At 48.4% G+C, this 13,725-nt stretch overlaps 1 pseudogene; it reads left to right on the top strand.

Moving 5' to 3' along the window:
• The first annotated feature begins 3,685 nt into the window (after window positions 1-3,685).
• Window positions 3,686-13,725, top strand: part of LOC119957721 — a 38,755-nt pseudogene continuing 28,715 nt past the window's right edge.

Below are 13,725 nucleotides of genomic sequence, written 5' to 3'. Positions count from 1 at the left end.
TGGAATCAGTCCACCCCACGTGGAGACAGAGCAAATCCCCACCCAGCCAACCCCGCCTCCCATTGTGGGAAAAGCCGTCCCCCCCCCCCAACCCCAGCTCATTCCAAATCCCGGCTAAACCCCGCCTAGTGACCAACAAATCCCTTTCCCCACCTGAATTTGAATCTAATCTCCTCACAACCGCTTTACACGTCGCCACAGTCACACGCTCAAACTCCCTGGCCACTCTCTTCCCACCAATACCAACCTACCAAGAAATGACGCTTTTGCACTGATGTGGCGCCGCTCACATCGCCAAAACGCACCAACTGTTCTCTGGCCAGCGACATGCTCTTCTTTCAACTCAAAGGCCCCACACAATCCTCTCTTTCTCCCCCTCCAACAGTAAGAAGTCTGACAACACCACTTTAAAGTCCAACAGCTTTGTCTGGAATCACTAGCTTTTGGGAGGAGCTCCTTCATCAGGTGAGTGCACTCACTTGAAAGGGTGTCCTCCGCCTGGAATCCTCTGTCACTGAGCCAGACTGAGCTTAATGTTTCAAGAAGGCCCCTCCCTGATCAATATAATCAGTCCCAATGCCCCAGGGTTTGGAGAGGGGCCAACCAGTCCTGGATTCTGCTCCGGATCTATAATAATCAAGGCAGAAGTTTGTGCGAATATCGGGTGAGGGCAAGGCTGGGTTACGTGCCACCTAGCACCATGCCACCCCACCCCATCTCCATCCTCAATCAGTCCGCTCCAGACATTTGGGAACGGACGGTCTGCCCTGGTGTACGTGAATCCAAATGCCAAGCTAAGGAACTGCACCCCAGGAAAGGAAAGGACAAATAGAGAAATAGTCACCCACAAAAAAGCCCATGTTTTCAAAATAAATTCTCAATTCTCTGTAAGTTTCCCACACGAGTAATGCCAGCCCAGGTTAAACATGGCCACCAGGACAATTCCACTTAAACCTGGCGCTCAGTAATTACAAACACAAAAGCTTGAATCGCCCTTTTCCTGTCTGTGAACGGGATTCATGTGAAAAAATGTTGAGGAGGTTCCAAATCAGGTGCTGGGTTTGTTTGGAGGGCTGGAGTACCAAAGGAATAAGCTTTAGTGAGGGGGTTAAACCCTCTTTGGACCCCCGACAATTCTTTATTCCAATCCCTGCCCAGAAAGAGACAGATTGACTGGGCTGTGTGCGTGTTGAGAATTGCTAGCACAAGCCTCGACTCTCCATGTCCTGGCGTGTAGATGCATCAATCTTTCACACCACCTGCATTCATTTATCTTTAATCTTTATAGTCATCTTTTTTTTAATAAATTGGGTTGGAAAATGCTTGCTCTAGGCTTGAAGAACCCCCGCCAATGTTTTCACACTGAGAGCCTGGGTTCATTCCACCAGCCTTCCTTTCGTCTAAAAAGAGATCCTTCCATTCCCATACCAAAATATGGGCCCAGATTTTCATGCCTCCCATTCCTGTCAGAACTGAGGCTTTGGGGACGGTGGGCAGGACTCGTTTCCAGCATTCCTGCCCAATTCCTATTTCCAGCAATTTTGGCCAGTCCGGAATAAAGGTGCGGACAGTCATGACCATCTCCTACAAGACAGGATCTAACCACTGCCTCTTTACCATCACTGAATCCCTCACGATCAACATCCTGGGGGTTACCATTGATCAGAAACTGAACTGGACGAGCCATATTAATTCTGTGGCTACAGGGCAGCACAGTGGTGCAGTGGTTAGCACGGTTGCCTCACGGCGCCGAGGTCCCAGGTTCGATTCTGGGTCACTGTCTGTGTGGAGTTTGCACATTCTCCCCGTGTTTGCGTGGGTTTCACCCCCACAATCCAAAAAGATGTGCAGGATAGGTGGATTGGTCACGCTAAATTGCCCCTTAATTGGGAAAGATGAATTGGATACTCTAAATTTATATTAAAAAATACTGTGGCTTCCAGGGCAGGTCAGAGGCTGGGAATCCTGCGGCGAGTAACTCACCTCCTGACCCCCCAAAGCCTGTCCACCATCTACAAGGCACAAGTCAGGAGTGTGATGGACTCTCCACTTGCCTGGATGAGTGCGGCTCCAACAACACTCAAGAAGCTCAACACTATCCAGGACAAAGCAGCCCCGCTTGATTGTTCCCCCTTTCACAAACATTCAAACCCTCCACCACCGACGAACAGTGGCAGCCGTGTGTACCGTCTGCAAGGTGCACTGCAGGAACTCACCAAGGTTCCTTAGACAGCACCTTCCAAACCCATGATCACTACCATCTAGAGGACAAGAGCAGCAGATACCTGGGAACCCCACCACCTGGAGTCATTCATCATCCTGACTTGGAAATATATTGGCCGTTCCTTCACTGTCACTGGGACAAAATCCTCAAACTCCCTCCCTAACAGCACAGTGGGTGTACCTACACATGAAGAACTGTAGCAGTTCAAGAAGGGAGCTCACCACCGCCTTCTGAAGGGCAATTAGGGATGGACAATAAATGCTGGCCTAACCAGAGACAGCCACATCCCATAAATGATTTTTTTTAAAGCCAGCCAACACCTTCCACCCCTACCAGCTCCACCCCAGGGGCAAGCATTTCAATCCCCAGCCCCCTGACCATTTTGATAGAGTCAGGGCTGTCCCTTTCATTGAAGTAGATCGTGGTACCTCAGAGGAGTCTTTAGCCACAGGTAACCCCTTTGGCAACAAGAAGTAACCATTAAACATCCCCTTTCAAATACATTGCCCCAATTCCCTTCCCATGAAGTTGTCATTCAATCATAGCACATATAGTATCAATGTTAAAAGATTTGAACCACTTCAAAGCTCTTAATCTTGTGTGAACACACAAGGCATCGAAAAACAACCAAAATAATAACTTACTACAAGGTAATAAAGATATAAATCAAACAAAGCTTGCACTCTTCTCTGCAGCGGTGTCAACGTTACAGACTGAAATAAGTGCATTAGGAACACAAACTCAGCTAACCATTCATAATGAGTCCATCTGGCAACTGTATTAACAAAAGCACACTGAGCAGAGGGCCAGACATCTGATTTTCCAGAGATAGAGGCATGGATGGGCATGGAGGGTATGTGAGTGCATGCAGGTGGCACAGAGGATATGGGGGAGGGGACATGGAGGGAGCACGGGAGATATGGGGGCAGGTGTGGAGGTGAGGGTAAGGGCTTGAGGACCCTAGCATCATGATTACAACAGAATAGATAGAGGCGGGCCTTCTAGCCGGCTCGCTGCCTCTAGTTGCTGCCTCAGGCATTCCTCCAGAGGTAGTGGGCCTGATTCCATTCTACCCATATAGAAAACCTGGCAGTTAATGCTCACATTGCAAAATTCCATGGACAACAATTAGATAAATAATCAGATCATCTCTTTTTCATAATATTAGTCGAGTAATAAATATTATCAAGAATTCCAGGCTATTCCACCCAAGAAGGTTCAACATCTCATCCAAATTCTCTGAAAGCATAGCACTCTTTCAGTACTGTGCTGGAATGTTAGCCTGCATTGTGTGTTAAAGCCACGTGGAGATGAATCTAAAGATGATTTCAGCACAAGGAACTGCACCTATTGGAGGACACAAACAAGCAGAGATCGACCCCACATCAAGCCCCAAGTGGACTCCAAGTTTTACAATGTCGACATCAAACTGCTACATAAAGAAATATACATTTTGTCACAATGGTCATCATTGCTGTCATGACAATTGACATTCAGGATGTTTCAAGGAGACTCACAGTAAATTACTTCAAAGTGCAGGCACTGTTGTGTAGGATCCTAGGAACAGAATGAGCCCATTCAGTCTCTCAAGCCTGTTCTGCTATCCAATTGGATCATGACTGATCACTATCTTCATATTTTGGATCTCAATTTGTTCGCCCCTTAATCGCAAAACTCTAAGAAATACAACCTTAGTCTATGAAACCTGTCCACGCTTCTGGCCTCATGTATCATTTATTGGCCTTCCAAAGCCAATATATCCTTCCTGAGGTGGGCTACCGTAAATAGAGCCTAACCAGGACCTTTTATAATTGCAATGGATAGGGTGGCATGTGGCACAGTGGTTAGTACTGGGACTGCAGTGCTGAGGACCTGAGTTCAAATCCTGGCCTGGGTCACTGTCATGTGCAAACACGTGTAGAGTTTGCACATTACATAGAACAGAACAGTCCCTTCATTCTCCCTGTGTGTGCGTGGGTTTCACCCCCACAACCCAAAGATGTGCAGGTTAGGTGGATTGGCCACGCTAAATTGGCCCTTAATTGAAAAAGTAAAATAATTGGGTACATCGAACACACAGTGCAGAAGGAGGCCATTCAGCCCTTCATGTCTGCATCAACCTGCTTAAACCCTCACTGCCATCCCCAATAATTCCACCTAATCGTTTTGGTCACGTAGGGCAATTTATCATGGCCAATCCACCTAACATGCACATCTTTGGACTGTGGGAGGAAACAGGAGCACCCAGAGGAAACCCACGCATATTTGCAGAGAAAGTGCAGACTCCACACAGACAGTGACGCAGCGGGGAATCGAACCTGGGACCCTGGCGCTGTGAAGCCACAGTGCTAGCCACTTGTGCTACCGTGCTGCCCTAAATTTACTCTAAATTTTAAAAAAATTGTTGCAATGGACGTCCGACCCCTTGTATTCCATCCTGCTTGGGGTGAAGGCCAGCATTTTGTTAAATTATATTTGTACCCATTGGATTGGATTGGATTTGTTTATTGTCACATGTACCGAGGTACAGTGAAAAGTATTTTTCTGCAATCAGCTCAACAGATCATTAGAAAAGGGAATTAAACAAAATTCAAGAAAATACATGAGAATACATAATAGGGCAACACAAGATATACAATATAACTACATAAGCATTGGCATCGGTTGAAGCATACAGGGTGTAGTGTTAATGAGGTCTGTAAATAAGAGGGTCATTTAGGAGTCTGGTGACAGCGGGGAAGAAGCTGTTTTTGAGTCTGTTCGTGCGTGTTCTCAGACTTCTGAATCTCCTGCCCGATGGAAGAAGTTGGAAAAGTGAGTAAGCCGGGTGGGAGGGATCCTTGATTATGCTGCCCGCTTTCCCCCGGCAGCGGGAGGTGTAGATGGAATCAATGGATGGGAGGCAGGTTCATGTGATGGACTTGGCGGTATTCACGACTCTCTGAAGTTCCTTGTGGTCCTGGGCCGAGCAGTTGCCATACCAGGCTGTGATGCAGCCCGATAGGATGCTTTCTATAGTGCATCTGTAAAAGTTGGTAAGGGTTAATGTGGACATGCCGAATTTCTTTAGTTTCCTGAGGAAGTATAGGCGCTGTTGTGCTTTCTTGGTGATAGCGTCGACGTGAGTGGACCAGGATAGATTTTTGGTGATGTGCACCCCTAGGAATTTGAAACTGCTAACCATCTCCACCTCGGCCCCGTTGATGCTGACAGGGGTGTGTACAGTACTTTGCTTCCTGAAGTCGATGACCAGCTCTTTAGTTTTGCTGGCATTGAGGGAGAGATTGTTGTCGTTACACCACTCCACTAGGTTCTCTATCTCCCTCCTGTATTCTGACTCAACGTTATTCGAGATCCGGCCCACTATGGTCGTATCGTCAGCAAACTTGTAGATGGAGTTGGAACCAAGTTTTGCCACGCAGACGCGTGTGTATAGGGAGTAGAGTAGGGGGCTAAGTACGCAGCCTTGCGGGGCACCGGTATTGAGGACTATTGTGGAGGAGGTGTTCATTCTTACTGACTGTGGTCTGTTGGTCAGAAAGTCAAGGATCCAGTTGCAGGGTGGAGAGCCAAGTCCATGGTTTTGGAGCTTTGATATGAGCTTGGCTGGGATTATGGTGTTGAAGGCGGACCCATACACTCATTTGGATTCTCTAAAGCTCAGCATCTTCACAGTTCATAGTTTCTCACTACATGAGAAAATGTTCTGATCCCTCTTTCTTCCTGTTCTTTGATGCTAATTCTAAGAATCAAAGAGACATTCCCTTACCCCCTTTTACGATTCTGTATGTGCAGTGAGTCAGATGCCACCTTCAGTTTTCTAAGGTAACACCTGTAGAGAAAAAAACATAGAAATGTCACAAGGTTTGTGATGAAAGGAAAATGAAACTGGTCAGAAATCGCTTGATTGAAGTAAATGCATTGGGTTCCTTTGGGAACCTAACTGTCAGCCAGGTGACTGAAATCCAGTGGCGGAGTGGTTAGGCTACTGGCATTATAACCCAGAGCGTTTGAGTTCAAATCCCCATCGCTTGACTTGAGCACAGAGATCGCTGGCACCAATGCAGTGCTGAAGCAGTGCTGAACTGTCAGAGGTGCTGTCATTGTGGTTGAGATGTTTGGGGGTTCTTTCTGTCCTCTCAGGTTGTCATACTGGGTCAAAGAAGACCAGGGGAGTTATTCCTGTCATCTTCACCAACATCACAGAGTGATCAGCTGGTCATTATTGCATCGCTGTTTGCAGGAGCTTGTAATGCATCAATTTGCTGCTGCGTTTTGTAAGTGGCAACAGTGACTACTCTGCAGAAGTTCTTGATTGACATTAAGTGTTTTGAGATGTCTGGTAGCCTGAAAAACACTCCAGAATTGCAAGTATTCCTAACAACAATAATAATCTTTATTAGTGTCACAAGTAGGCTTACATTAACGCTGCAATGAAGTTACTGTGAAAATCCCCTAGTCGCCACATTCCGGCGCCTGTTCGGGTACACTGTGTGGGAATTCAGAATGTCCAATTCACCTAACAAACACACCTTTCGGGACTGTAGTGATCCTCACTTGAGTGTGTACAGAAGGGGCTGATGGGAAATGGAAATACCACCAGGGGGCAGCACGGGGACGTATAAGAGTGACGCCGAAGGCCCTCCCCCTCACTTCGGCTGGAGAGACGGTGAGGAGAACAGGGACGGAAGTGAGCTCAGGGCTGCTAGTGTGGTCAGGCCTAGTTGCAGAGCATAGAGAAGTGTAACCTTTACAAGTGCAGTTCTGTAGGTAAGAGCTCACGCAATCATTTAAGTTGTGTAGCACAATAAACCTTCCTTCAACTACTGGACGACTTCTAGCATTCATTCCAGTAACATAACAGGAACTTGTGGGAGGAAACTGGAGCACCCGGAGGAAACCCACGCAGACACAGGGAGAACGTGCAGACCCCACACAGACAGCGAGCCAAGCCAGGAATCAAACCTGGGTCCATGGCACTGTGAAGCAACAGTGCTAACCACTGTGCTACCGTGCTGCCTTATATATAGGGTTCCAGTCTCACTCCTCTTAATTGTTGTATCAAGCTACGTGTAGTTTGAGAAGACTGACCACCACCTATTCAGGGTAACAAGTGATAGGTAACAAATGGCAGCCTGGTCTTGTCCTGAGATAAAATAAATAAATAAATGTGATGAGTTTAACTTCTTTGATGCTTCTAGGAAGACTAACGTTTATATGGCAGCTGATCACATCACCCACATCTCTCAAGTTACTTTATATTACAATGTATAATGGTGATCTGGGGCGGAATTCTCCCATCGGGAGACAAACAGCCGACGCCGGAGTGAAACCCAGAGTGTTTCACTCCGGCGTCAGAGGCCGCTCCTCACCCACTATTCTCTCTCTCTCTCTCTCCCCCCCCCCCCCCCCCCCCCCCCCCCCCCCCCCCCCGCGGGGCTAGGAGCGGTGGCGTGTGAATTTCGAGTGCCCGGCCTTAACGCTTGCGTCAAAGAGCGCGCCGGGAATGACGCGGCCAGCAGCGCCTAAGTGACGTCAGCCGCGCATGCGCGGTTGCCGTCTTCCTCTCCGCTGCCCCGCAAGACATGGCGGCTTGATCTTGCGGGGTGGCAGAGGGAAAAGAGTGCGTCTTTTAGAGACGCCGGTCCGACGATCGGTGGGCTCCGATCGCGGGCCAGGCATCTCCTGAGCACACCCGTGGTGCTCGATCCTCCCTCCGCCCCCCCACAGGCCCCACACACAGAGGTTGTGCGCTGTTCACGCCGGCAGCAACCAGGTGTGGTGGGCGCCGGCATGAAGCGGTCGGGTTCGGCAGGCCGCTCGGCCCATCCGTGCTGGAGAATCGCCGGTCGCCGTGAGAAATGGCGAGCGCCGATTCTCCGAACAGCCTGTTGAAAAACACGACACTCCATTTTGGGGGGGTGGGAGAATCGCGGGGGGTGCCAGGGCGGCGTGGCGTGATTCGCCCGGCCCTCCCGCGATGCTCCCACCCAGCGTGAGGTGCGGAGAATCGCGCCCCTGATGTGTATCGGGCACCTTGTTCATACAAAGATGAATCGTACAATTGCTGGGTCAGTTTGAATGAAGCAAGATCACACAAACAAAAATGAAGTTAAAATAAATACTTGCATTTCTTTGGCACCTTTCATAGCTTCAGGACATCCCAAGTTGCTGAACAGGCAATCAAGCACATTTTGAAGAGTACTCACTGTTGGAATGTAGGAAACACAGCAGCCAATTTGCAGCAAGCTCCCACGCCCAGCAATGTGGCAACTCGATGGGCCGAATGGCCTCCTTCTACACTGTATGTGTCGGGCAATCTATGAATTCCAAAAATGATTGAATACCAAAAGGATGAGTATTTCCAATTAGCAGGGCTCTTGTGGGGGGGGGGGGGGGGGGGGGGGGGGAGGAGTTACCGTCAGCTGATCACAGAATCCTACAGTTCAGAAGGAGGTCATTCGGCCCATCGGGTCTGCATTGACCCTCTGAAAGAGCACCCTAACAAGGCCCATGCCTCCACCCTGCCCCCGTACCCAACCTATCCTTTTTGGACACTAAGGGGCAATTTGGCACGGCCAATCCACCTAACCTGCACACCTTCGGAATGTGGGAGGAAACCGGATTAATGAATAGGGGATCATTCCCCTATTCTTTTTCAAAATAGTACCATCAGATGTTTTACATTCACCAGAAGGGGCAGATAGTGCCACCGCCTCTGAGAGTGCAATACTGCCTCAATACTGTGAGAGCATTTGTGAGGTTTCATTGTTTGCTCTAGGGTGGGAGTTAAAGCAGCGACTTTCAGCTTCAGAGAGATGAGTGCTACCCACTGAACCGCAGCTAGTGTAAGACAAATTGCATTCACGAACTAGAGCAGCGCGTCTCAGATTCAACTCCCTCCCCACCCCCCCCCTGCCCCCCACCTGCCCCCCACCAGTGATGCTGACGGGTCTGATGGGTGTTTCCAGCCTCTTCTGTTATTTCAGACTCTTTGAGCATTTATGGTATTGTAGGGTTTTTGCCAACACTGGTCCTTTCGATGAACACAAGAAGCAATGCCGGGGGCATTGGCAGCAATTTTAAATCAGTTCACCCCCAAGGAGAAAAAGGAAACAGTCGAAGCAAGCTGAACACGTTAGTTACCTTGGTGAAGATAAATGTTTGGACATGTAAACCTGTTCAGTAAACAGCTGTTAAATCGTGACGTACCTGATCCAGTATCCCCCGCCCCAGGGCCCTGCTAACCAGAAATACTCATCCTTTCGGTATTCAATTATTTTTGAAATTCATATATTGCCCTTGGTATTGTAGACTCTGCCAATCTGGTGTGACCAATGGAAGATTTCATTGCTTATTTAACTGATAAAAGGCAGATTCCCTTGGCATTATGCATGGGGAGCAAGGTCTTGTGTTACCATCAGGTGATCATAGAGTCCCTACAGTGCAGAAGAAGGCCATTCGGCCCATCGGGTCTGCATCGACCCTCTGAAAGAGCACCCTAACAAGGCCCACACCCCCACCCTATCCCCGCACCAACCTATCCTTTTTGGACACTAAGGGGCAATTTGGCGCGGCCAATCCACCTAACCTGCACACCTTCGGAATGTGGGAGGAAACCGGAGCACCCGGAGGAAACCCGCGCAAGCGTGGGGAGAAAGTGCAACCTCTACACAGTCACCCGAGTTGGGAATTGAACTGGGGTCCCAGGCGCTGTGAGGCAGCAGTGCTAACCACTGTGCCAGGACAGGAATAATTGAAGCAGGGCATACGCGTGTAATTCAGTCTCAATTTTAAAGTCATACGTTCTGTCCTTATTTGCTTTTATGAGACGTTCTTTTTAAATTTACAGTTGAATAATAAAGCTTAGGGCAGAGACAATGACTTAGTTGGACCACAGTCATTTCACTGCCAGGAACCAGGAGGAGCAAAGCTGAGATTCTACAACCCCATCACTGATAGTGGATCATTGACCAGAGGGGACAGGTTTAAGGTAACTGATAACACGTTGTTTTAACATAGCCGGTCGCCGTGATGTCCGAAAGGGCAGTGACAACAGATTGGATAGTCATTTTCAAAAGAGGATCGGATAAATACTTGGAAAGGAAAACAAATCTGCAGGGCTGTAGAGAAAAAGCAGGGCGAGTGGGACTAATTGCATAGGGATAATTGGACTAATTAAATTTGATCATTCTTGTTGGTAAGGGAATCAAGAATTATGGGGATATTGTGGGAAAGTGGGGTTGAGGATTTTTTTTTTAAGAGTTACCCAATTCATTTTTTCCAATTAAGGGGCAATTTAGCGTGGCCAATCCACCTACCCTGCACATCTTTGGGTTGTGGGGGCGAAACCCACGCAGACACGGGGAGAATGAGCAAACTCCACACGGACAGTGACCCAGAGCCGGGATCGAACCTGGGACCTCAGCGCCGTGATGAGGTTGAGGATTATATCAGATCAGTCATGGCCTCATTGAATGGCGGTGCAGACTCGATGGGCCTAATAGCGTATTTCTGCTCCAACGTCTTATGGCCTTAGCTCTTTCAAAGAGTCAGCAGAGCAGATGGGCCAAATGGCCTCCAACTGTGCTACGATCAACCTTCATTGGGAAAGAGGTCTATATAAAATATCTCTAAACAGGAGTTTCCAATTCTAATGCCTTAATGATGAAATGACAGTAAAGGAATGAAAGCTATCAGTTAAATATGGAATTTTAGATGATTGATTTTCAGCATAAACATCCACCCTCCAGGCCAAGTTCTATTCTGGTAACACTTCCGTTTATTCATTTTCTCTAGTATTATTTCTCACCTCTCTGGCATTAATTTTGTTCCCGGATATTAGTTCTGCTCTCGAATATTTAAGATAGGAGTGGGATTCGAGTGGATATCTGGCACGACGAAAGATGCAAAAGGCTGAGGGCTCAGTGATTCCAGCTTCAATGAGCCAGCTCCAAGTAGTTATACATCTATATTTGGTCTCCTTGTCCCAACAGCCTAATTTTTAAAGGGTTTATAAGCCTGTGTCATGATGAAAAGGAGCAAAATGAGAATTGTACATGCCAGAATCTGGCTCATAAAAATCCAAAGTCAAACAAAGCCAAAATAAAACAAGACCAATATAAAAGCGACACAGGTTTCACCTCTAATCATTGCCAAATCTCCTAAACTAACCTGATTTTTGGACAGGGCTCTCAGTGCATTGGAGAAAAGTATCCAGAAGATTTAGTATTGGTTGCTTCCCAATGATCTCATCTTGGTCAATGGTCAGACAACAATCTGATCTCCCCACAGAGAATCTAAAAACTACGCTGCTAATACATCAAGAGAGTTGATCATTTATCCACTGTTTCATTATTGGAAAGTGGTTGCTAGCACTATCCGCATCTGGCATTGAGAAGAGAATAGTAACACTTGTGAAAATGAAATGATGCCAGTTGCTGTAAGGTCCTTTCATTCAACTACCCCTTCTCGTGAAATCTGGTGATCCCATTAACTGCCTCAACAAGTGACCAAACAGATTTATAAGTTCATAAGATAGAGGAGCAGAATTAGGCCATTCGGCCCATTGAGTCTGCTCCGCCATTCTATCATGGCTGATCTGTTCCTCATCTGCTACCTACAATGTTACCAAGAGCTGGATTGCGAAATCAGCCACAGCATCACCTCCCTAGAACACATGACCCCGGACGGGAGTCAGTAATTTAGCCTCCCGAGCCTAACACCCTCAATGTGATCATGGCTGATCCCATCCTGGCCCCAACTCCACCGTCCTGCCCGTTCTCCATAATCATTCAACCCATTACCGTTTAAAAATCTGTCTAACTCCTCCTTAAATTTACTCCCTGTCCCAGCATCCACCGCACTCTGGGGTAGCGAATTCCACACATTCACAACCCTTTGGGAGAAGCAATTTTTCCTCAAATCCTTAGATTTGCTACCTCTTATTCTAAGATTTTGACCTCTTGATTTAGAATGCCCCACAAGAGGAAGCTCCACGTCTACTTTATCCAGACCGTTTAGCATCTTGTATACCTCAATTAGATCTCCCTTCATTCTTCTAAACTCGAGACAGTATCGGCCTAAACTGTTCAATCCCTCCCCATACGACAAACCCCTCACCTCTGGAATCTAGTGAACCTCCTCTGAACTGCCTCCAATGTCACTACATCCCTCCTCAAATAAGGGACCAAAACTGTGCACAATACTCCAGGTGTGGTCTTACCAATGCCTTGTATAGTTGTAACAACACTTCCTTACCTTTATACTCTATTCCTTCAGCTATAAATGCCAACATTACATTTACTTTCTTTATTATCTGCTGCACCTGCATGCTCATTTTCTGTGATTCATGCACCCAGAGTCCTTTGCATTGGAGGACCCCAAAGTCTCTCCACATTTAGATAATAAGTTGCCCTTCCATTTTTTCGACCAGAATGCCTGACCTCACACTGTTCCACGAAGGGCAGTACGGTAGCACAGCGGTTAGCACAGTTGCTTCACAGCTCCAGGGTCCCAGGTTCGATTCCCGGCTGGGCCACTGTCTGTGCGGAGTCTGCACGTCCTCCCTGTGTCTGCGTGGGTTTCCTCCGGGTGCTCCGGTTTCCTCCCACAGTCCAAAGATGTGCAGGTTAGGTGGATTGGCCAGGCTAAATTGCCCTTTGTGTCCAAAAACAAAAGGTTAGGTGGGGTTACTGAGTTACAGGGATATAGGGGGAGCATGGGGTTAAATAGGGTGCTCTTTCCAAGGGCTGGTGCAGATACGATGGGCCAAATGGCCTGCTTCTGCACTGTGAGTTCTATGGAATAAAACTCTATCTGCCTCATTTTGGCCCTCACTCCTAACTTATCAATACCCATTTGTAAGGTTTTTATTTCTTCATTGCAACTTACTGTCCCCCCTATATTGGTGGAGCTCCTTCCCTGGTGATTTCTCATTTTAACATTACCCTGATTTCAGTCAAATTTTGAATTGGTCAGAATGTACTTTATCACCAGACATTTATTCCGACTGGTCCTGGAGAAAATTAAGACAATCGGAAGATGCTTTCCACTTATTCCAAACCGCTCACCATGGGCGGGATTCTCCCCTACCCGGCGTGACGGAGAGTGCCGGCGTAGGGGAGTGGCGCCAACCACTCAGGGGTCGCGCCTCCTCCAAAGGTGGGGAATTCTCCCCACCTTTGGGGGCCAGCCCCGCGCCGGAGCAGTTTGCACCGGTAGACTGGCGCAAACACCCGGCGCAGTCGGAAGCGGGGCTGGCCGAAAGGCTTTCGGCGGTCAGCGCATGCGCCGGCAGTGACGTCAGCGGCAGCTGGCCGCTGACCTCACTGCCGGCGCATGCGCGATGCGGGGTTCTCCTCCGCGTCCGCCATGGCGGAGGCCGTGGCGGCGCGGAAGGAGAAAGAGTGCCCCCACGGCACTGCCCCGCGGAGTGAGCGGGGGGCCCCGATCGCGGGCCAGGCCTCCGTGGGGGCACCCCCCCGGGTCCGATCGCCCCC

Source organism: Scyliorhinus canicula, chromosome 27, assembly GCF_902713615.1.
Source record: "Scyliorhinus canicula chromosome 27, sScyCan1.1, whole genome shotgun sequence".
Classification (NCBI taxonomy): domain Eukaryota; kingdom Metazoa; phylum Chordata; class Chondrichthyes; order Carcharhiniformes; family Scyliorhinidae; genus Scyliorhinus; species Scyliorhinus canicula.
Note: the sequence above shows the minus strand (reverse complement) of the source record. Positions and strands in the feature narration are given on the sequence as shown.